Genomic DNA, 22,022 nt, shown 5'->3' with positions numbered 1-22,022 from the left:
CCATCTGGGAGGAAGGTCCCAATTATGGGAAGGTTTCCCTCTGCTCCCATTGACAGCTCTCCTTCCCTGGGCCTTTCATCCTCCTCAACCATGCAGTGGCTGTCTGACCGGAGGTGGGAGAAATCTACAGTGTCCCGGAAAGCCTCATCAACATACTTCTCTGCCTCCCTTAGCGACTCCAGTTCCACCACCCTGGCCTCCAAAGCCTCCACGCGGTCTCTGCGGGCCAGGAGCTCCTTGCACCGAATGCACACGTAAGCCACCCGCCCACAGGGCAGGTAATCATACATGCTACATTGAGAGCAATAAACAGGATAGCCCCCACTCTGCTGCTGGGCTTCTGCCTGCATTCTCTCTTACAGCTACCTAGGTTAACAACAGGGGTTTTGTTTCAATCAAGAAGTTTGTATTATAGCTTAAATGTTTTAAAGAATGGCAAGAGTACCTCGCCCCTTCCCACTCCCCTTCCAAACTCCCTCACAAAACTCCCCGTTAGCAGCCCTGTTTGAAAAGCTCCCTGGTCACTTGCTCACTGCTTTACAAAGCACTCCCCTATCACATACCCCCCCTGCCCCCAGCCCCTGCTTGAGCCACTCAGGATAGGGGGCTGGGAGCACCCCCAGTACCCCAGCCCACCCTCCCAGCCCTAGACCTGACTCCTGCATCCCCTCCCACATAACGAGCCCTCACGCCCCCTGCTCTGACTCCTGCACCCCCCGCACATCCTCAACCGCTCCCTGAGCGCCAAATGGGAGCTCCTGCACCCCCCCCCCTCTACATTGCCACCTGCACCCCTCACACCACATGGGAGCTGCCCCAGGTAAGCACTTCACACCCCAACCTCCTGCCCCAACCCTGAGCCCCTTCCTGCATCCTAAAATCTGGCCAGACCCTGCACTGCAATCTCCAGCAGCTCCTGCACCCCAATTCCCTCCCAGACCCTGCACCCCCAGCCCTGACTCCTGCACCCCTCTCAAACACACCCCAGCTCCCTGCCCTCCCTGATTCCTGCAACCACCCATAACCACTTATCCCCCACCCCCTGCCAATCACACACCCCCAGCCCTGACTCCTGCCCTCCTCCCAGAAGCCTCCTGCCCACTCTGACTCCCGCCCCCCCACATCCCCACCTGCATTGCTCGCATGAAACAGGAGCTGCTCAGGTAAGTGCTCCACACCCCAACCCCCTGCCCCCTCCCACACCCTAACTCCTGGCCAGACCCTGCACTCCAACATTTTTAATTTTTAATAAAGGGCTCTTATCCAAAGTGCTTTAAAATAGTTAGCTAACGGCACAAACAATATATGGAAAGATCATTAAGTGGTGCACCAAGACTCAGCAATTTTCAAGTGGTCTGTGGAAAAATCGGTTAGACGACAAAAACAATCAAGTTACCTCACTTTATTTTCATTTATTTCCTATTACTTATAGGAGGAGGAAGGAAAAAAAAGAATGAAAAATGGGGGTGGGAAGGAAATGAGAGAATGTTCTTTTTCTTGCCTATGTCCCCAGGAGAGACCCCTAAAATGAAGCTGAGCACAGGGCCCCACTAACGCTAAATCTGCCACTGAGCTTCCTTCTCTGGATACCCGCAGCCAGCAGTCAAGGACGCACGGAGTGTCTGTGTGATAAGTGACCCTGGGCCAGCAGCTCTGACTCCAGCAGCCTGCTCGTTACACCCCAAGCATTATTGTGGTCTGGGAGGAGAAGGCTCAGGGTTTGAGAGGTCAGGGGTAGGAAGCGTCTGCTGATTATGCCGCACCTAACCCTCAGTTTTACTTGAGGAAACAGGAGATATTTTACACTATGCGATACGGCTCCTGTGCTCTGTTCCCAAAGTGTTCTGCAGCAGGGGAGGGTCTCTGGTAGCTTGTGTGTCACTGGCATATTGGGGTGATGAGGCAACAGGACAGAGTAGAGGTGGCATTGTGGGGTGGCATGAACTATCTCTCTTCTTTTCCCCTTCCAAGAACAGAGGGGAGAGTAACCCTTACCCAGCGAGGTCACATTCTCATAGTTCTCCTGCATGACATCCCTGTAGAGGGCTCTCTGAGCGGGGTCCAGCAGAGCCCCCTCTCCCCTGGTGAAATATACAGCCACCTCCTCGAAGGTCACTGGCCCCTGAAAGAGCGAGAGTCCAACACTCAGGACCTGCTGCCCCACTCACAGCCCCCCCCCATACATGGAGGACAGGAGCCAAACAGAAACTCTGGGTGGATTGCAGTCAGAGTCCCACCCCCACCCTGCTCAGAGCATCCAGGAAACACCAGGGGGAGGGGACGAAGCGAGAGCCCCTCCTCTCTCCCAGCAGACCCATCACACACCTACTAGCCACTGACTGATTCAGGAGATGGAGCCCCTAGCAGGGTCCAGGGAGAGCTCGCTGGCAGGGAGTCCAACACCCTCCCCATTCTGAAGAGCTGGATGTGAAGGGAGGGGAAGCTCCCCTAAGCCTCACTGGTGGGTGCCCCCTTCATATCTCACAGCAGCCGCTGGTTAATCAGGTCGGGCTCCAGCACTATGAGTCTGGTCAGTTTTCCCAGCCCCATGCAGCTGGGTTATTTTCTGCTCCACAAACTAGAGCATTTCTACCGCCGAACCTCCTGGGTCTGTTCCTAGAATCTAGGCCACATATTAAATAACTCCCAGCAGGTTTAGCACACCCCTGTCCTCCTCCCTTTCTCCACCCTGTTCATTTCCTGCAAACCAGACTGCAGCCTCCAAACCAGCCTGTGCAAACCTTCCCATCTCCCACGTATTTGCTGTCCCTCTCCCGCCCTGGAGGAACCCACCAGCAACCCCCTGATAATACCTACCTGAACTGGCTCCTCTGCAGCCATTTCTCTCCCCTGTCCAACGAGAGGACGGGATGAACTGGAGCGAAACATGGACGTTATTCTGCAGCCTGGCAGGGCGAGAAGGGCAGTTGTGAAGGTTTCAGAACAGGCTTTAATTCATTTCACAGCATGATTCCCCCAGGCCCTTTCCCTGCAGACAGGCACCCTAGAGTCTGCCATGCTGAGAAAGGCTTGATCTCTTTGTACAGTGTAGACCTGGCCTCTCCTGCCAGGCTAAGCCCACAGTGACATTTTTAACCTCCCTTCTCCCTCCCCTCACCCCATAACAAAGTCTCTGAAAACAAGGCTAGAAAAAAGCAGAACCAAAGGAGTCACTGTGGGGGATCCCCTCAGACACTGACCCCACGGCAGCCACACCCCAGCAGGAGGGATATGGAGTCAGGAACTGGATTTTCCTCTGTCTGATTCTCATCTTTTCCACAGGAAAGTGACTCTATCCAGGGTGCAGTAATACATCTGTCTGGGCAGATTAGAGATCTGGAAATCTCTCTCCAAACTCTTCTCTCCCACAGCCCCTTTCAGTCTCTCTTTCTCCTTCTAGCTCCTTTTCCCCTCTCCCTGCCCATCTGGTAGGAAAGTCCCATTCCTGGGTAGTTTGCTCCCCCATGGCTGGATTTGCTCCTGCAATTGTTAATTGGATGAGAAATGAGGGGGGTCTGTTTGTGTGGAGTCATTTTAAGGCCAGACCCCAGCACTTTCCCTGAGGTCTTTCAGTTACCTGGAGACTCTGGCTCAGAATTTAGTATTAACAGGGCCCATGGCTGCCCTAGGGGGCTAGGACCAGCTGGAGAAAGTCATCCCCTGGGCCGGGCAGAGAAGCAGCTTTAATTCAGGTCACTTCCCAGCACAGAACCCCACTGGGGGAGCAGCAGCTGCTAAGCCTGGTCTCCCCGATCACAATGGAGGCTGCAGTGTCTGACCCAGGAAGCTGAACCCCAGTATCCTGAGCAGAGAGGGACAGAGCGTTTGAGCAGCTTCCCTCCTTTAGCTCTCTGGGGAGAGCAGCTAATGAGAGCCGCTCCTCACAGGGAGAATTGCTGATCTCATTTGCCCCACTGTCCATCCGGAGTCACTCCTTGTGTTTCCATACAGTGACTCTGGATTAACATTGGTCTCAATGAAACCAGATTTCAGAAAGAATGAGTCCAGAACACTGTGGAAGAGACCATCGTGTGGCAGTGCTGACCCCTTCCCACCTCCCACCTCCCTCACCCCCCAGATCTAGGACAAAGACTGGGGGGGCACAATTTTCCAAATGGAACTGAAAGTTCCTGCAGTTTTCAAAAGAGGAGAAAAGCAAAATCTGTGATTTCACACTAACAGTGACTGATAAGTGGATAGAAAGTTATCACAGTGACAGGGCATGTGACTGGGGAATGCCAGGCAGTGCTTGGAGCCAGGACTCTGACACAAGTTGATCAGAGAGAAGGATCATGGTTAGTAGCAGCCCCCAGACACTGCCCAGTACCCAGAGTCCAGACCCGACAGCCAGGGGCAACAGACACCCCCTAGCCAGGGTCCCACCAGATATTCCCTGGGACGCAGCTCCCAGAATCTCTGGCCAGGGACCCCAGATACCCCTGATATTCCCTGGGACGCAGCTCCCAGAATCCCTGGCCAGGGACCCCAGATACCCCTCAAAGCCCCACGGGCCAGGGAAGCCCCACCAGACCATGACTGTCAGGTTGGGAATCCCAAAGGGTTCCCCCCACCAAGTGCCCCCAGCAGCCAGGGACAACCCGCCAGGAACTCAGTCCCTCACTGCCTGCCTAGGACACCCCCCTGATTTCCAGCAGGATCTGCCATGTCGTTTGTCTGGGACCCCCTCCTCTGCCCTGATGCTTTTCAGTGGGACCCTTCACTTAGCTTGCCTGGCATCCCCTGAGCTAGTGCCAGAGCTCCGCTCCCTCCCCCCCCACCCCTGTGCACTGGGCAGAGCAGCGATCCCAGGAGTCTGCGGGGGAAGCCCAGACAGAGCCCCTGGCACAGCACCAGGCTCCCTCTAACCCCCTGCCCCACCCTCAAGAGATGCCCAACCCCACTGTTCTGCAGCCACCAGCGACACCCACCTCCAGGACCCAAAGCCTCAGGGCTGGGCACATCAGAACCAACCCCCCCAAACCTCCAGAACCCACCAATTTGATTAGGGTCCCACCTGCCCAGTCACCTAAACAACTCCCACTACCACAACACCCCTTCAGCTCCAGCTGAAATCTCCCCACACAGACACCCCTTCCCCCAGTGCAACACTGTTACCTGACAGTGCCTGAGAAGTGGTTAGAAAGTGACCAGCGCCCCCTGCTGGCCAGTCACACAGGCAGAGGGAGCCCCGGGGGATGTCTCTTGAACAGGAGTATGGAAGGTCTGGAGGGACAAACTAGGTAAGAAATGTCCATGCCTGTCACTAGCAAATAATGGCCACCATGGATCCACCCCAGAGGTGGCTGCATCTTAGCACAGGGGGAATCAACCTCTCACAGAGGCCATTTGTCATGGGGTTTGGGATACTTCTGGACCCACACTGCACTCAGAGTGACCTCCTCATCCCGTGCCAGCTGGAGAAAAGAAAAGGGTCCAGCCAACTCTCCCGTTACCAGCTGGGAACCACTGATCCCCAAACAGGGGGAGGCCTCTGGCTTTGATGGGTATTAATTATCTGGCTGGTCTCTTTCATCAGCAAACATTTTAACACAGATAAAGGGGGGGGGGAAGAAATGGCTCTCAAAGGAGAGGGGAAAGATCAACACTGGGGAATTTAACCCCCTGCAACCTCCAGGATGGACAGTGATTCAGGGCAACAGGTTTCCTCCAAGAAAGGAGAAGTTGCTGGGATTGAGAGACATGGGGAACAGCCCCAAACATGAAAGGATTTTTAATTGATATTTGATGATAACGTAGAAGTGAAAGAGAAAGGGGGGAAATCTGAGAGATTTTGGCTCTATTTTTGCAAATAATAGAGAGGAAAGTGGAAAATCAAAGGAATTTTATATCAGTTTATATCTGATGTGCAGTAAAATGTCAGTGTTTCACATCAGTATTTGTTAAATGAATAGAGAGGAAATGGGCAACATTTGCAAACATTTTATATCCATGTTCAAGAAGCTGAGAAAAGGTGTAAATCTGGGATTTTCTTGGTATTTTATAATTAGAGAGACGGGGGGGAATCTCAGGGCAAATGTTTAGGGTATTTTATATCAACCCTTGAGATGTGCAGAGAAAACGTGTCACAAACTATGCAACTGGAGGTGGAAAATCAGACTCCTGGAGAGACCAGGGGGAAATGGGGGAGACGGGAGAGCGGCTCGTTGGCGGGGAAAGGGGCGAATCTCCCCGGATTTTACAGCCCGGGTGAGACACTGAGCGAGAAAAGGGGCAGAACTGGAGAGAATTTGTATCGGGGGCGAGAGGCAAGTGGCACCAACAGGGACAGGAGCCAATTAACCCCCCTCCCCCCTTCGCGTCCCACTGACCTCCCCCCCCCAAGCTCCAGCTTCTCCCCGACACCCCCTCCCCAGGGACCCCTGCCGGGCCCCCCCCATCCCAGCGGGGGGGGGGGGGGCGGGTCCTGCTGCGGCGCCGCTGGGGCCGAGGCGGCTCCGGGGCTTATCCCGGGTTCCCCGGGGCAGAGTCACGTGCTCGCCCCCCGCCGGGGTCTCTCACTCACCGGGGTAGGGGCGGGCAGAGAGGCTCCAACGGCCCCGCGCGAGCCAGGCAGAGCCGCAGGCGCCCGCGCGCGTTTGTAACTCGGCTTGGTCTCTCCCCCCAACGTCACTTCCGTTCCAGGGAGAGTCAGGAACTACATCTCCCAGCCTGCCCCGGGGCCGCTTCCGCTCTCTCCAGCGCAGGTAAGGGAGGGTTTCAGCAGGTAAAATCGCGCATGCTCCGTGCGAGCCCCGCTGGGGCTGGGAGAACAAAGCTGCTGCTGCCGCCTCCGCGTGAGCCGGGCCCGGGCTGAGCCGCTGCTGCTCCCCGGGGGGGGGCGGGTCTGTGCGGGGGGGCCCGGCCGGGGGGGGTTTCCTCCAGCTGGGCCCCGCCCCCCGGGCAGCCCCGGGCTCTGCCCGCCCCAGCCCCGCCCGGAGCCCCCGGGGAGTGGGATTTGGGGGGCAGAGACTGGGGCCTGGTGGGGGGATCCCCTGTGGTGTGGGGGGAGATGGGGGGGTGTCAGGCAGGGAGGGGAGAAGCTGGAGTTGGGGGCGGGTTTGAACTGTCTCTGGGCAGCCAGGAAATTCCCGGGGGGGGGGAGTGGCGGGCGGGCGAAGGGGGGAGGGGGGTTAATTGGCTCCTGTCCCTGTTGGTGCCACTTGCCTCTCGCCCCGATACAAATTCTCTCTAGTTCTGCCCCTTTTCTCGCTCAGTGTCTCACCCGGGCTGTAAAATCCGGGGAGATTCGACCCTTTCCCCGCCAACGAGCCGCTCTCCCGTCTCCCCCATTTCCCCCTGGTCTCTCCAGGAGTCTGATTCTCCACCTCCAGTTGCAGGTCGTGACACGTTTTCTCTGCAAATCTCAAAGGTTGATATAAAATACCCTAAACATTTGCCCCACTTCTCTCTAGTTGGTTGATTCTAATTGAACATGCCCTGAGATTTCCCCCCTCTCTAATTATAAAATAACAAGAAAATCTCAGATTTACCCCCTTTCTCAGCTTCTTGAACATAGATATAAAATGTTTGCAAATGTTGCCCATTTCCTCTCTACTCATTTAACAAATACTGATGTGAAACACTGACATTTTACTGCACATCAGATATAAACTGATATAAAATCCCTTTGATTTTCCACTTTCCTCTCTATTATTTGCAAAAATAGAGCCAAAATCTCTCAGATTTCCAGTCTTTCTCTTTCAGGTCTACGTTATCATCAAATATAAATTAAAAAGCCTTTCATGTTTGGGGCTGTTCCCCGTGTCTCTCAATCCCAGCAACTTCTCTTTTCTTGGAGGAAACCTGTTGCCCTGAATCACTGTCCATCCTGGAGGTTGCAGGGGGTTAAATTTCCTGGTGTTGATCTTTCCCCTCTCCTTTGAGAGCCATTTCTTCCCCCCTTTATCTGTGTTAAAATGTTTGCTGAAGAAAGAGACCAGCCACATCTTTAATACACATCAAAGCTCAAGGCCTCCCCCTGTTTCGGGATCAGTGGTCCCCAGCTGGTAACGGGAGAGTTGGCTGGACCCTTTTCTTTTCTCCAGCTGGCACGGGATGAGGAGGTCACTCTGAGTGCAGTGTGGGTCCAAAAGTATCCCAAACCCCATGACAAATGGCCTCTGTGAGAGGTTGATTCCCACAGTGCTAAGATGTAGCCACTTCTGGGGTGGATCCATGGTGGCCATTATTTGTTAGTAACAGGCATGAACATTTCTTACCTATTTTGTCCCTCCAGGCCTTCCATTCTCCTGTTCAAGAGACATCCCCCAGGGCTCCCTCTGCCTGTGTGACTGGCCAGCAGGGGGCGGTGGTCACTTTCTATCCACTTCTCAGGCAGTCAGGTAACACTGTTGCACTGGGGGAAGGGGTGTCTGGGTGGGGAGATTTCAGCTGGAGCTGAAGGGGTGTTGTGGTAGTGGGAGTTGTTTAGGTGACTGGGCAGGTGGGACCCTAATCAAATTGGTGGGTTCTGGAGGTTTGGGGGGGTTGGTTGTGATGTGCCCAGCCCTGAGGCTTTGGGTCCTGGAGGTGGGTGTCGCTGTTGGCTGCAGAACAGTAGGGTTGGGCATCTCTTGAGGGTGGGGCAGGGGGTTAGAGGGAGCCTGGTGCTGTGCCAGGGGCTCTGTCTGGGCTTCCCCCGCAGACTCCTGGGATCGCTGCCGTGCCCAGGGGTGGGGGGGAGCGGAGCTCTGGCACTAGCTCAGGGATGCCAGGCAAGCGAAGTGAAGGGTCCTCTGAAAAGCATTAGGGCAGAGGAGGGGTCCCATACAAACGACATGGCCTATCCTGCTGGAAATCCGGGGGGTGTCCGAGGCAGGCAGTGAGGGACTGAGTTCCTGGCGGGGTGTCCCTGGCTGCTGGGGGCACTTGGTGGGGGGAACCCTTTGGGATTCCCAACCTGACAGTCCTGGTCTGGTGGGCCTTCCCTGGCCAGTGGTGCTTGGAGGGGTATCTGGGAGCTGTGTCCCAGGAATATCTGGTGGGACCCTGGCTAGGGGTGTCTGTTGCCCTGGCTGTGGGGTCTGGGCTCTGGGTACTGGGGAGTGTCTGGGGGCTACTACTAACCATGATCCTTCTCTCTGATCAACTTGTGTCAGAGTCCTGGCTCCAAGCACTGTTGGGCATTCCCCAGTCACATGCCCTGTCACTGTGATAACTTTCTATCCATGTATCAGTCACTGTTAGTGTGAAATCACAGATTTTGCTTTTCTCCTCTTTTGAAAACTGCAGGAACTTTCAGTTCCATTTGGAAAATTGTGCCTCCCAGTCCTTGTCCTAGATCTGGGGTATGAGGGAGGTAGGAAGGGGGTCAGCACTGCCACACGATGGTCTCTTCCACAGCATTCTGGACTCGTTCTTTCTGAAATCTGATTTCATTGAGACCAATGTTAATCCAGAGTCACTGTATGGAAGGACAAGGAGTGACTCCGGATCGACAGTGGGGCAAATGAGATCAGCAATTCTCCCTGTGAGGAGGGGCTCTCATTAGCTGCTCTCCCCAGAGAGCTAAAGGAGGGAAGCTGCTCAGACGCTCTGTCCCTCTCTGCTCAGGATATTGGGGTTCAGCTTCCTGGGTCAGACGCTGCAGCCTCCATTGTGATCTGGGAGACCAGGCTTAGCAGCTGCTGCTCCCCCAGCGGGGTTCTGTGCTGGGAAGTGACCTTAATTAAAGCTGCTTCTCTGCCCGGCCCAGGGGATGACTTTCTCCAGCTGGTCCTAGCCCCCTAGGGCAGCCCTGGGCCCTGTTAATACTAAATTCTGAGCCAGAGTCTCCAGGTAACTGAAAGAAACGAAGGGAAAATGCTGGGGACTGGCCTTAAAATGACTCCACACAAACAGACCCCCCCTCATTTCTCGTCCAATTCACAATTGCAGGAGCAAATCCAGCCATCTGGGAGCAAACTACCCAGGAATGGGACTTACCTACCAGACGGGCAGGGAGAGGGGAAAAAGAGAAAGAGACTGAAAGGGGCTGTGGGAGAGAAGAGTTTGGAGAGAGATTTCCAGATCTCTAATCTGCCCAGACAGATGTATTACTGCACCCTGGGTAGAATCACTTTCCTGTGGAAAAGATGAGAATCAGACAGAGGAAAATCCAGTTCCTGACTCCATATCCCTCCTGCTGGGGTGTGGCTGCCGTGCGGTCAGTGTCTGAGGGGATCCCCCACAGTGACTCCTTTGGTTCTGCTTTTTTCTAGCCTTGTGTTCAGAGACTTTGTTAGGGGGTGAGGGGAGGGAGAAGGGAGGTTAAAAATGTCACTGTGGGCTTAGCCTGGCAGGAGAGGCCAGGTCTACACTGTACAAAGAGATCAAGCCTTTCTCAGCATGGCAGACTCCAGGGTGCCTGTCTGCAGGGAAAGGGCCTGGGGGAATCATGCTGTGAAATGAATTAAAGCCTGTTCTGAAACCTTCACAACTGCCCTTCTCGCCCTGCCAGGCTGCGGAATAACGTCCATGTTTCGCTCCAGTTCATCCCGTCCTCTCGTTGGACAGGGGAGAGAAATGGCTGCAGAGGAGCCAGTTCAGGTAGGTATTATCAGGAGGTTGCTGGTGGGTTCCTCCAGGGGGGGAGAGGGACAGCCAATACGTGGGAGATGGGAAGGTTTGCACAGGCTGGTTTGGAGGTTGCAGTCTGGTTTGCAGGAATGCACAGGGTGGAGAAAGGGAGGAGGACAGGGGTGTGCTTAAACCTGCTGGGAGTTATTTAATATGTGGCCTAGATTCTAGGAACAGACCCAGGAGGTTCGGCGGTGGAAATGCTCTAGTTTGTGGAGCAGAAAATAACCCAGCTGCATGGGGCTGGGAAAACTGACCAGACTCATAGTGCTGGAGCCCGACCTGATTAACCAGCGGCTGCTGTGAGATATGAAGTGGGCACCCACCAGTGAGGCTTAGGGGAGCTTCCCCTCCCTTCACATCCAGCTCTTCAGAATGGGGAGGTTGTTGGGCTCCCTGCCAGCGAGCTCTCCCTGGACCCTGCTCGGGGCTCCCTCTCCTGAATCAGTCAGTGGCTAGTAGGTGTGTGATGGGTCTGCTGGGAGAGAGGAGGGGCTCTCGCTTCGTCCCCTCCCCCTGGTGTTTCTTGGATGCTCTGAGCAGGGTGGGGGTGGGACTCTGACTGCAATCCACCCAGAGTTTCTGTTTGGCTCCTGTCCTCCATGTATGGGGGGGGGGGGCTGTGAGTGGGGCAGCAGGTCCTGAGTGTTGGACTCTCGCTCTTTCAGGGGCCGGTGACCTTCGAGGAGGTGGCTGTATATTTCACCAGGGGAGAGGGGGCTCTGCTGGACCCCGCTCAGAGAGCCCTCTACAGGGATGTCATGCAGGAGAACTATGAGAATGTGACCTCGCTGGGTAAGGGTTACTCTCCCCTCTGTTCTTGGAAGGGGAAAAGAAGAGAGATAGTTCATGCCACCCCACAATGCCACCTCTACTCTGTCCTGTTGCCTCATCACCCCAATATGCCAGTGACACACAAGCTACCAGAGACCCTCCCCTGCTGCAGAACACTTTGGGAACAGAGCACAGGAGCCGTATCGCATAGTGTAAAATATCTCCTGTTTGCTCAAGTAAAACTGAGGGTTAGGTGCGGCAGAATGAGCAGAAGCTTCCTACCCCTGACCTCTCAAACCCTGAGCCTTCTCCTCCCAGACCACAATAATGCTTGGGGTGTAACGAGCAGGCTGCTGGAGTCAGAGCTGCTGGCCCAGGGTCACTTATCACACAGACACTCCGTGCGTCCTTGACTGCTGGCTGCGGGTATCCAGAGAAGGAAGCTCAGTGGCGGATTTAGCGTTAGTGGGGCCCTGTGCTTAGCTTCATTTTAGGGGTCTCTCCTGGGGACATAGGCAAGAAAAAGAACATTCTCTCATTTCCTTCCCACCCCCATTTTTCATTCTTTTTTTTCCTTCCTCCTCCTCCTCCTATAAGTAATAGGAAATAAATGAAAATAAAGTGAGGTAACTTGATTGTTTTTGTCGTCTAACCGATTTTTCCACAGACCACTTGAAAATTGCTGAGTCTTGGTGCACCACTTAATGATCTTTCCATATATTGTTTGTGCCGTTAGCTAACTATTTTAAAGCACTTTGGATAAGAGCCCTTTATTAAAAATTAAAAATGTTGGAGTGCAGGGTCTGGCCAGGAGTTAGGGTGTGGGAGGGGGCAGGGGGTTGGGGTGTGGAGCACTTACCTGAGCAGCTCCTGTTTCATGCGAGCAATGCAGGTGGGGATGTGGGGGGGCAGGAGTCAGGGTGGGCAGGAGGCTTCTGGGAGGGGGCAGGAGTCAGGGCTGGGGTGTGTGATTGGCAGGGGTGGGGGATGAGTGGTTAGGGGTGGTTGCAGGAATCAGGGAGGGCAGGGAACTGGGGTGTGTTTGAGAGGGGTGCAGGAGTCAGGGCTGGGGGTGCAGGAGCAGCTGGAGATTGCAGTGCAGGGTCTGGCCAGATTTTAGGATGCAGGAAGGGGCTCTGGGTTGGGGCATGAGGTTGGGGGGTGAAGTGCTTACCTGGGGCAGCTCCCATGTGGTGTGAGGGGTGCAGGTGGCAATGTAGAGGGGGGGGTGCAGGAGCTCCCATTTGGTGCTCAGGGTGCGGTTGAGGATGTGCGAGGGGTGCAGGAGTCAGAGCATGGGGTGTGAGGGCTCGTTATGTGGGAGGGGATGCAGGGGTCAGGTCTGGGGGCTGGGAGGGTGGGCTGGGGTACTGGGGGTGCTCCCAGCCCCCTATCCTGAGTGGCTCAAGCAGGGGCTGGGGGGTATGTGATAGGGGAGTGCTTTGTAAAGCAGTGAGCAAGTGGCCAGGGAGCTTTTCAAACAGGGCTGCTAATGGGGAGTTTCGTGAGGGAGTTTGGAAGGGGAGTGGGAAGGGGGGAGGTACTCTTGCCATTCTTTAAAACATTTAAGCTATAATACAAACTTCTTGACTGAAACAAAACCCCTGTTGTTAACCTAGGTGGCTGTAAGAGAGAATGCAGGCAGAAGCCCAGCAGCAGAGTGGGGGCTATCCTGTTTATTGCTCTCAATGTAGCATGTATGATACCTGCCCTGTGGGCGGGTGGCTTACGTGTGCATTCAGTGCAAGGAGCTCCTGGCCCTCAGAGACCGTGTGGAGGCTTTGGAGGCCAGGGTGGTGGAACTGGAGACGCTAAGGGAGGCAGAGAAGTATGTTGATGGGGCTTTCCGGGACACTGTAGATTTCTCCCACCTCCGGTCAGACAGCCACTGCGCTGTTGAGGAGGATGAAAGGCCCAGGGAAGGAGAGCTGTCAATGGGAGCAGAGGGAAACCTTCCCATAGTTGGGACCCTCCTCCCAGATGGTGTTGGGGTAACCTCTTGCACTGAGGTTACCTCTCCGGGGAGGGAACCCCAGGCATTAAGAAAAGGCAGATTTAAGAAAATGGGAGATTTGATCATTAGAAACAAGGATAGCTGGGTTTGTGATGACCGGGAGAACCGTATGGTGACTTGCCTGCTCGTTACAAAGGTTGCTGATTTCTCGAGGCATCTAGATAGATTTATGTGTAGTGCTGGGGAGGAGCCGGTGGTCGTGGTACATGTAGGCACCAATGACATAAGGAACGGTAGGTGAGACGTCCTGGAGGCCAAATTTAGTCTGCGAGGAAAGAGACTGAAATCTGGGACCTCTATGATGGCATTCTCAGAAATGCTTCCAGTTCCACGCACAGGGCCAGGCAGAGCTTCAGAGTCTCAATGCGTGGATGAGATGATGGTGTAGAGAGGAGGCATTTAGATTGATTAGGAACTGGGGAAACTTTGGGGATGGGGGGCCTATACAGGAAGGATGGGCTCCACCTAAACCAACGTGGAACCAGACTGCTGGCACTTAACATTAAAAAGGTTGCAGAGCAGTTTTTAAACTAAGAGATGGGGGAAAGCCAACGGCTGCAGAGGAGCTCGTGGATCGGACAGAGACTTGTCTTAGAGGGCAGTCTAGTGATAGAGATTTTCTAGTTTTAGTCAGGAAGAGAGGCTGGAAGAAGATAAAGTAGGGGCCAGATCAGACGAGAAGCATTCACACAAATTTTGTTCCTAGAATCCTGAAAATCTGCAGATATCCATGGGCCATTTTTGCGAATCGCAGATCGAATGCGGATATAAATTTTGTATCCATGCAGGGCTCTACCTGTCTTACTTCTGTCTATACCTACAACTTAAATCTATTTCGTACACAGTGACTACATCTGAAATAACATATGAGATCACCATAACAATGATCAATGAATGATAAAACGAACTAATTGGCTCCATGAACCACGGAGACTCTTCCTTTTCCATCCCCACCTGCAAGAGCCGCCGTCTCTCTTCTCTGCATGTTCTTTGGATCTTCGAATTTGTCCCTCCTGAAGTCACATGGCCTGATTCTTATTTTTCCCATTCTCCTTTGGCAGAAGAATTGGTCTGTGGCTCTTGAACTACACCATCTAATTTGCTAGCTTTCTCCACACAGTGTTTTTTATGCTCCCTCCCTTTATACCTGACTCGCTAGGTTCCCTAATGCCGCAGGATGTGCTTTCCTGACATCTAATGCTGCTGAGATCCTGCCTTCAGTGATATCCTTGCCCTTCCTGGTCCTTACTCCACTGAACCCCCCCAGCCCATGCTTCCTGTTCCCAGCTTCCCCTGGACTCTCTCTTTGGCTCTGGACCTGTCTGTCAGCAAGAAGCAGTGCCAGGGACACTTGCCCTCTGTCTGGAGTTTTCACTTTCTGGGAAATGCAGTTCCAGTCTCTGTTTTGTAGGAGCCTCTTTGATAATGAGTGTCTGGCTGTGTGTGTTCCCAGCAGAGATGGGGATAGTTAAATCCCTCCTAAGCAGAGTGTTCTGCACCTTTGAGCACCTGGCTAGCTGGCCCTGCGATTTTATTGTTTAAAATGGACTGGGGTTAAACTAATAGAATGGTTTTTATGATGATAAATGGCCTATGAATTCCCCTGATCTCCTTTGTTTTCTTTCCCTTGAGCAGGGTTTCCAGTTTCCCAACCCTCTGTGATCTTCCAGCTGGAACGAGGGGAAGAGCCGTGGGTCCTGGATCTCCCTGATTCAGTGGAAAGCGAGATCCTGGGAAGTCCCTGCACAGGTGAGGAAACATTAAACCAACCCAGAAACTGTAAGTGCCTGAGAGAACCCGCTGGGATTCCCCACACAGACTCTGTGAGCTCAGGACAGTCCCCAGCAGATCTCACTCCTGGCTTCCTACAGATGATGACTGACACCTTGGCTGGAGCTCCCTCCCTTCCTACTGAGTGTTTGGATGGGATGTGGGCAGGGCCGGCCTTGGGGAAATGGCACCCTGGGCAAACTTGCATTTTGGTGCCCCTGGTCCCCATGGGCTCCCTAGGCAACCCACGTTCCCCTCCCCCCAACCTCTGCACTGTGTCCCTTTGCCCCAAATGCCTGCTCCCCCTCCTGTACCCCTAATCCCTACACCCCTTCATTCCTAACCTCTGCCCCCCTCGTACACCCCAACACCTGCCCCCTCCTGAGCCCCTAACCCCTGCACTGTGCCCCCTTCACCCCAGCCCTTGCACTCCACTCCTGTGCCGCAATCATTAAAGATCTGGAGGATGGCGTGGGCTGCACTCTCAGCAAGTTTGCAGATGACACTAAACTGGGAAGAGTGGTAGATACGCTGGAGGGTAGGGATAGGATACAGAGGGACCTAGACAAATTAGAGGATTGGGCCAAAAGAAACCTGATGAGGTTCAACAAGGACAAGTGCAGAGTCCAGCACTTAGGGCAGAAGAATCCCATGCACTGTTACAGACTAGGGACCAAATGGCTAGGAAGCAGTTCTGCAGAAAAGGACCTAGGGGTTACAGTGGATGAGAAAGTGGCTATGAGTCAACAGTGTGCCCTTGTTGCCAAGAAGGCTAACGGCATTTTGGGCTGTACAAATACGGGCATTGCCAGCAGATCGAGAGACGTGATCGTTCCCCTCTATTCGACATTGGTGAGGCCTCATCTGGAGTACTGTATCCAGTTTTGGGCCCCACACTACAAGAAGGATGTGGAAAAATTGGAAAGAGTCCAGCAGAGGGCAACGAAAAATGATTAGTGGGCTGGAGCACATGACTTATGAGGAGAGGCTGAGGGAACTGGGATTGTTTAGTCTGCAGAAGAGAAGACTGAGGGGGGATTTGATTGCTGCTTTCAAGTGCCTGAAGGAGGGTTCCAAAGAGGATGGATCTAGACTGTTCTCAATGGTACCAGATGACAGAACAAGGAGTAATGACCTCAAGTTGCAGTGGGGGAGGTCTAGGTTGGATACTAGGAAAAACTATTTCACTAGGAGGGTGGTGAAGCACTGGAATGGGTTACCTAGGGAGGTGGTGGAATCTCCTTCCTTAGAGGTTTTTAAGGTCAGGCTTGACAAAGCCCTGGCTGGGATGATTTAGTTGGGCATTGGTCCTACTTTGAGCAGGGGGTTGGACTAGATACATCCTGAGGTCCCTTCCAACCCTGATATTTTATGGTTCTATGCACCCCTTCACTGCTACCCCCTGCACCACTCTCCTGTGCCCTCAACCCCTGCACTGTGCCCCCTTTGCCTCTAACCCCGGCATCCCCCTCCTGCACCCAAGTGGGGAACCTGACCTGGATGCACAAAGCAGCTGGCATTGCTGCTCGCTCCCCCACTGGACTGCTGCTCCCCCGCCCCACGCAGCCCTTGGGGGCTGGGAGAGGGGAGCAAGGAGCGACGTCAGGGCTTCCTGCACCCAGGTCACTTTCCCTGCAGGCTGAGTAAGGGGAGGGCAGGAGAGCAGCTGCTCCTGATGTCTCAGCACAGCCCAGGTGGGGAAGTGACCTGGATGCAGGGAGCCTGTGTGTGTGTGTGTGTGTGTGTGTGTGAAGGTAGTATGTGCCTGAGTGAGTGAGCGCGCCGTCTCTTTAAGAAAGTTCTCAGGTTCAGGAGCCTGAACTAGGCTTGTTCAGTCACAAGCAGCTGCCGGCAGCTTTGGCCCCAGAGAGGCAGCAGCACATGCAGATTCCCCCTGTCCCGTCACCCCAGCTCAGTGGAAATCGGGTACCCGGGTGGGGGGGAGGGGATCACCCCGCCATCAATCAGCACCTCCCCCCTGCAGAGCAGTCAGGAGGATGCTCCCAGTCGGGGGTGGACGGGGCGATTCCCGGGGTGAACGGAGGGTGGGGGGTTGGGGGGACAGGAACAGCAGCAGCTGCACACATGGAGCAGGGCGGAGAGGGGCCCCTCTGCTCCGGAACAGTCACGCGGCTCTGACGGCTGGTCGTCCAATTTCCCCCTGCAGCTCAGGTCTGTCCCACTCCCCCACACAGCTGCTTATCTGCCTCCCTGTGCCGCTTTCATCAGCCCAGCGAGCCTCTCGGCAGCAGGTCAGGTGGGAATCCAAACCCTGCGCCCGGCACCCCCTTGGGTGGGGCACCCGTACGCCCCCCCCAAAGGCCGGTCCTGGGTGGGGAGCAGAATTGATCCCCTCCACTGTCTCCTATGGGGAAGAGTTAGGGGGAGTTGAGTCCCTGATTTTTCTTTTCTGTCTCTCCAGCACTTACTTGGGTTTGTTCTCTGCCTTTCCATCCCCAATTCTGAGATTTCTCCTCTCTTCTAGCAGGTGATGGGGTGGTGAGGGAGAGCGAGAGCAGAATCCTCACCAGGAAGATGCTGAGCTCGCCGAAGCGCATGGGGAATTACTGCGAAGAGCCAAAGGGAGCGTGTCCAGCCCCCGTGAGCAGGGAAAAGCTGGTGAAAGTTACCCCAGACCAGAGAGAGAGCAGGGAAACCACTCAGAGGAGAGAGTGGATGAACCCATTAATTTTCAGGGAACTCACAGGGACCTCAAGGAAACTACGTCCCAGGAGAAAATCCTCACGGAAAAGCGAGAGAATACATGTAGTGAGTGTGGGGAAAACTTCCATTACCGCTCAGCCCTTATTCGACATGAGATAATCCACACGAAAGAGACACCCTACAAATGCTGTGAGTGTGGGAAAAGCTTCAATTGTACCTCAGCCCTTAGTAGGCATCAGCGAATACACAGAGGAGACAAACCCTATGAATGCTATGAGTGCGGGAAAAACTTCACCCGAAGCTCAAACCTTACTAGGCATCAGAGGATCCACACAGGAGAGAGACCTTATGAATGCAGTGAGTGCGGGAAAAGCTTCTCTCGGAGCTCAACCCTTGTCACACATTACAGAGTCCACACCGGAGAGAGACCATATGAATGCTGCGAGTGCGGGAAAAGCTTCACTCATAGCTCAGGCCTTTCTAAACATCAGAGAATCCGTAAAGGAGATAAACTTCATAAAAACCTTCTCTAGAGCTGTCAGGAGATTTTTTCTTTAATTCTTTTGACAGTTCCCAGGTAGTGAGCGTTAAGGCTGTTTGCATCTTTTGCACATTGTAGTCCCTCAGCTCCCACACATGAGTTGCCCACTTTTGAAGCTCGCCTGTCTTTGGGGTGGATCCTGTGGTCCTTTGTATCAACTCCATTGTCCTGCGAGTCATGGGAGTGGGTGTCCTTTCTACCAGGAATGTCATCACCCCAGGTGGGGGAGATGGGGGGTGTCTTCAACCAGCTACGTTGAGATAAAATCTACTTGGGTCTCCTCACTGTGGTTGCCATGGAGTTAGCTAGCTTGAGTTCACTTTCCTGATGTAATAAGACAGCTATTCTTGCAGTAAAGACATGGGCTATGGATAGTCAGTGGGGTTATCTAGCACATTTCCTCCTGATCTGACCTAATCACCGTCACATTTCCTTGTCTAAATAAACCTGGAGATTCAAATTTATACTTCTCCTCCCAGTGCAAAGTTATTGTTAGAGACGTCAAGTTCCTCTTTGAGGACAGATTGTCTCATTCCCAGTTGTTCTCACATTACCCTGGATTGTGCAGAACAGCAGTTATTTTGTTGACTTTTTTCTCATTTAAAATATATTTAAATATGATGAAGAGCTGGAGCAGTGTCAGGGAAATAAGGGTCATTTTAGGCTCTGTGACACTGGAAGGAGATGGGGCGACTCAGACATTCCATCCTTCCCCATCACCCCAGAACTGTTACCTTGTGCCTGAGCCATGCACAGTTCACCCCTTCGTATTCCTTCGCTTCCCAATGTGTCTGGTGGGGTCATGTTCTTGGCTGTCCATGCTTGGGAATGGTGTTTAGACGTCTTTGATCCTAAATCAGAGTCAGTCTGGCAGGCGATGAAAGTGTCAGACTTGGAAGGGGATTTCAAATGGATCCCAAGCACCGTTCAAATCCCCTTTCCCTCAATGGCAAAGCTGCTTCTGGGAAGGTCGGCTGTTGTTTCTCCCGCTATGAAGGTGCTAAAACTCCTGTAAATAACACTAATGAGAGAGGTATCAGAGTGGTAGCCATGTTAGTCTGGATCTGTAAAAGCAGCAAAAAATCCTGTGGCACCTGATAGACTATCAGACTTTTGGAGCATGAGCTTTCGTGGGTGAATACCCACTTCGTCAGATGCATGAGAAAGCGCTGGGAGAAGCAGGTTTCAGTGGATCATGGGAGAATTTCTTATCCTGATTCTGAGACATCAGATGTAGCCTAGTCTGGAATTTCACTTTAAATTAAAATGAAAGTGTCTTCTACCTCTCTGTGATATGGGTTTTCTATCTTTCATGCAGGCTCCTTGGTCATATAACTGCATGTTAGTTTTGTTTGACAGAATGTAGCTCAGATTTTTTGGGAAATTTCAGACAAATTACCATTTTTTAACTTCAGGTTTGTTTTTCCCCCTATCTCTGCATGATGGCATGGAGAAAATTCAAAAAGTTCAGTCAACAGGAGAGAATACTCTAAGCTGTTGAACATATCAAAGAAACAGTCGTATGTTTAAATCTCCACTCTGAAAAGGTGAACAGCAGCAGACCCCAAATGGGTGCAACTGACGGAAGTAAGTGCACATGGTCACAGGGTAGTTCAGTTGTTTAAGTCAATATTGTCTCAGATGATCCAGGGATAGAATTCCACAGCAAGTGATTCGGAACTAGGAAAACGCCCAGGTATTTGGTTCCCAAGGTATTTGTGACCCAGTCCCTACAGGAGGTTACTCCTGAAGAGATCTCCTAGCTAATCCCAACACTTGGGAAATGCTGTCTGTGATGAGGTGCATCCACCCTGCACTGGCACTGCTAGGGTTAACTGTGCCATGTGGGCTGAAGAGGCCACACCCCCTCACCCTCTCTGGGCATGCGCCGACTGGAGATGGAGTATAAACGGGAGCAGCTCAGCCTGGGTGGACTGGGGAGAACAAACCTATGTTGTTGGCATGGGGTGTGGGGGGGGAGAGCCCAGGGCTGGGGTGGCAGGGGGCTGCGGGTGGGGGGAAGCCCAGGGCTCAGGCAGCAGGAGCATATGGCGGGGGACCCCAGGGCTGAGGTGGGGGCAGCCAAAATTTTTTTTTGCTTGGGGCGGCAAAAAACCTAGAGCCGACCCTGCCTCCACGCACTGTGAGGTAGGTAGGAGTGGATCATTATTATCCCTACTTGAAAGAGGGAGAAGCTAAGGCTGAGAAAGGAGAATTGACTTGTCTTGGGTCACACACCCAGCCAGTGGCAGAGTTGGGAATAGGACCCAAGAGCCCTGATTTTCAAACTAACCATCAGATCTTGAATTTCAGACATTGAATGACCAGAATAAAGTGCTCTGATGAGCTCCAGACCAACAACAGTGACAGTAATTATTCAGCAAGTATTTGAGGAGAACTGCAAGGTTAGAGAGAATCGTGAACTGCTCAGAGACCATTAATGCAGAGAAGCAGCAAAATCCATCAAACACAGAACTGGTTCTGACTTATTTACTTGGTCTTAAAAGAGACCAACAAGGACCTGAGTCTCCTCCCTGTCAATAACCCCCTGCTCACCCAATCAGGGATAGAGACTGAGGATGGGAGGCTGAGGGTTCTCACCAGAGAGCCCAAAGGATGGCCCAGGTCACTGGTGGGGATCACTGCCCAAGCACTATTTCAGCCCCATATTTTTGGGTGGACCTCCCCCAGTGGGAGCTGCAGAGCACACCCCCGCAACACACACGCGCACACACACACACACACACCTTTCTGGTGTTGGGAGGAGAACAGATAAAAAGACAAAGGAAGCAAGAGAAAAAGAGGAGGGAGGAAGAGGGGAAGCAAAAAGAACAAACCCTAATGTCCCCAGTGATTCTAAGGGACAAAATCCCAGGTGCAGAATAAAGTTCTGCCTCCTTAAACTCGTGTCTTCCATGCCTAGAATTCAACTGTCACCCCCATGGATCAGACTGAACAGCTTTCACACCTCCAGGAGGCTCTTACCTTCTAAACAGGGACGGCTGTTTTCTAGTAAAATCACTAAAAGGGAAGGAGAAAACTCAAAAGAGGTTCTTCCTGGTGCTCACGTCCGTGAACCCAAATACTCCCTCAGTCCTCAAAGAGAGACCTGGAGAAGGAGACTTGCTGAAGCAAAGCCACAGGGGTCTCTGAGGTTTCGCTGGCCCCTCGCCCCTGTCCTGCCTGGCTGATGTCAGCATCTTTCTGTGAGGTCACCACCTCTGACCAATAGGCTGAGGTCCTGCAAAAGGCCTTTGTGATGTCACTGCCACACCCCTCCCTTGCTGGGCTAATGTCCTGCCCCTGGCCAGGCACTTTGCAGGTTTGAGCTACTCCCTGGGGATCACCCCACTCAAGGAGCATTCGTTCTAGGCAGCAAGCCGGCTAGACAGGGAAACATCAGACACTGCTCCCAATGCTACACTCAGTTTTTCAGAAATTAGTCGACTTTATGGCCAGAAGAGACCATTAGAGCATCTAATCTGACCCCCTTCGTATCACAGGCCTCCTGTATGACACAATAGTGAGTTTATTATGCAGGGTCCACCCCTCCCTCACTGAATAATACATGAACCAGCCTTGTAATGGAGCTGAGATTTCCCAAGAACTTCAAGCAAAATACACCAGTTTCATAAAACAGATTTATTAACTACAGAAAGATGGAGTTTTAAGGATTATAAGTGGTAGGCATAAAAGATCAAA

The 22,022-nt window shown here is 53.1% G+C and overlaps 1 protein-coding gene across 1 annotated transcript in view; it reads right to left on the bottom strand.

Annotated features, from left to right (window-relative positions):
• LOC120381632 (zinc finger protein 850-like) overlaps positions 1 to 22,022 on the bottom strand; it is a gene marked incomplete at its 5' end in the record, with an annotated part of 181,823 nt that overhangs the window by 15,399 nt on the left and 144,402 nt on the right. The gene's annotated exons all lie outside the window — the stretch shown is intronic.

Source organism: Mauremys reevesii, linkage group 14, assembly GCF_016161935.1.
Source record: "Mauremys reevesii isolate NIE-2019 linkage group 14, ASM1616193v1, whole genome shotgun sequence".
NCBI classification, from domain to species: Eukaryota; Metazoa; Chordata; order Testudines; family Geoemydidae; genus Mauremys; species Mauremys reevesii.
Note: the sequence above shows the minus strand (reverse complement) of the source record. Positions and strands in the feature narration are given on the sequence as shown.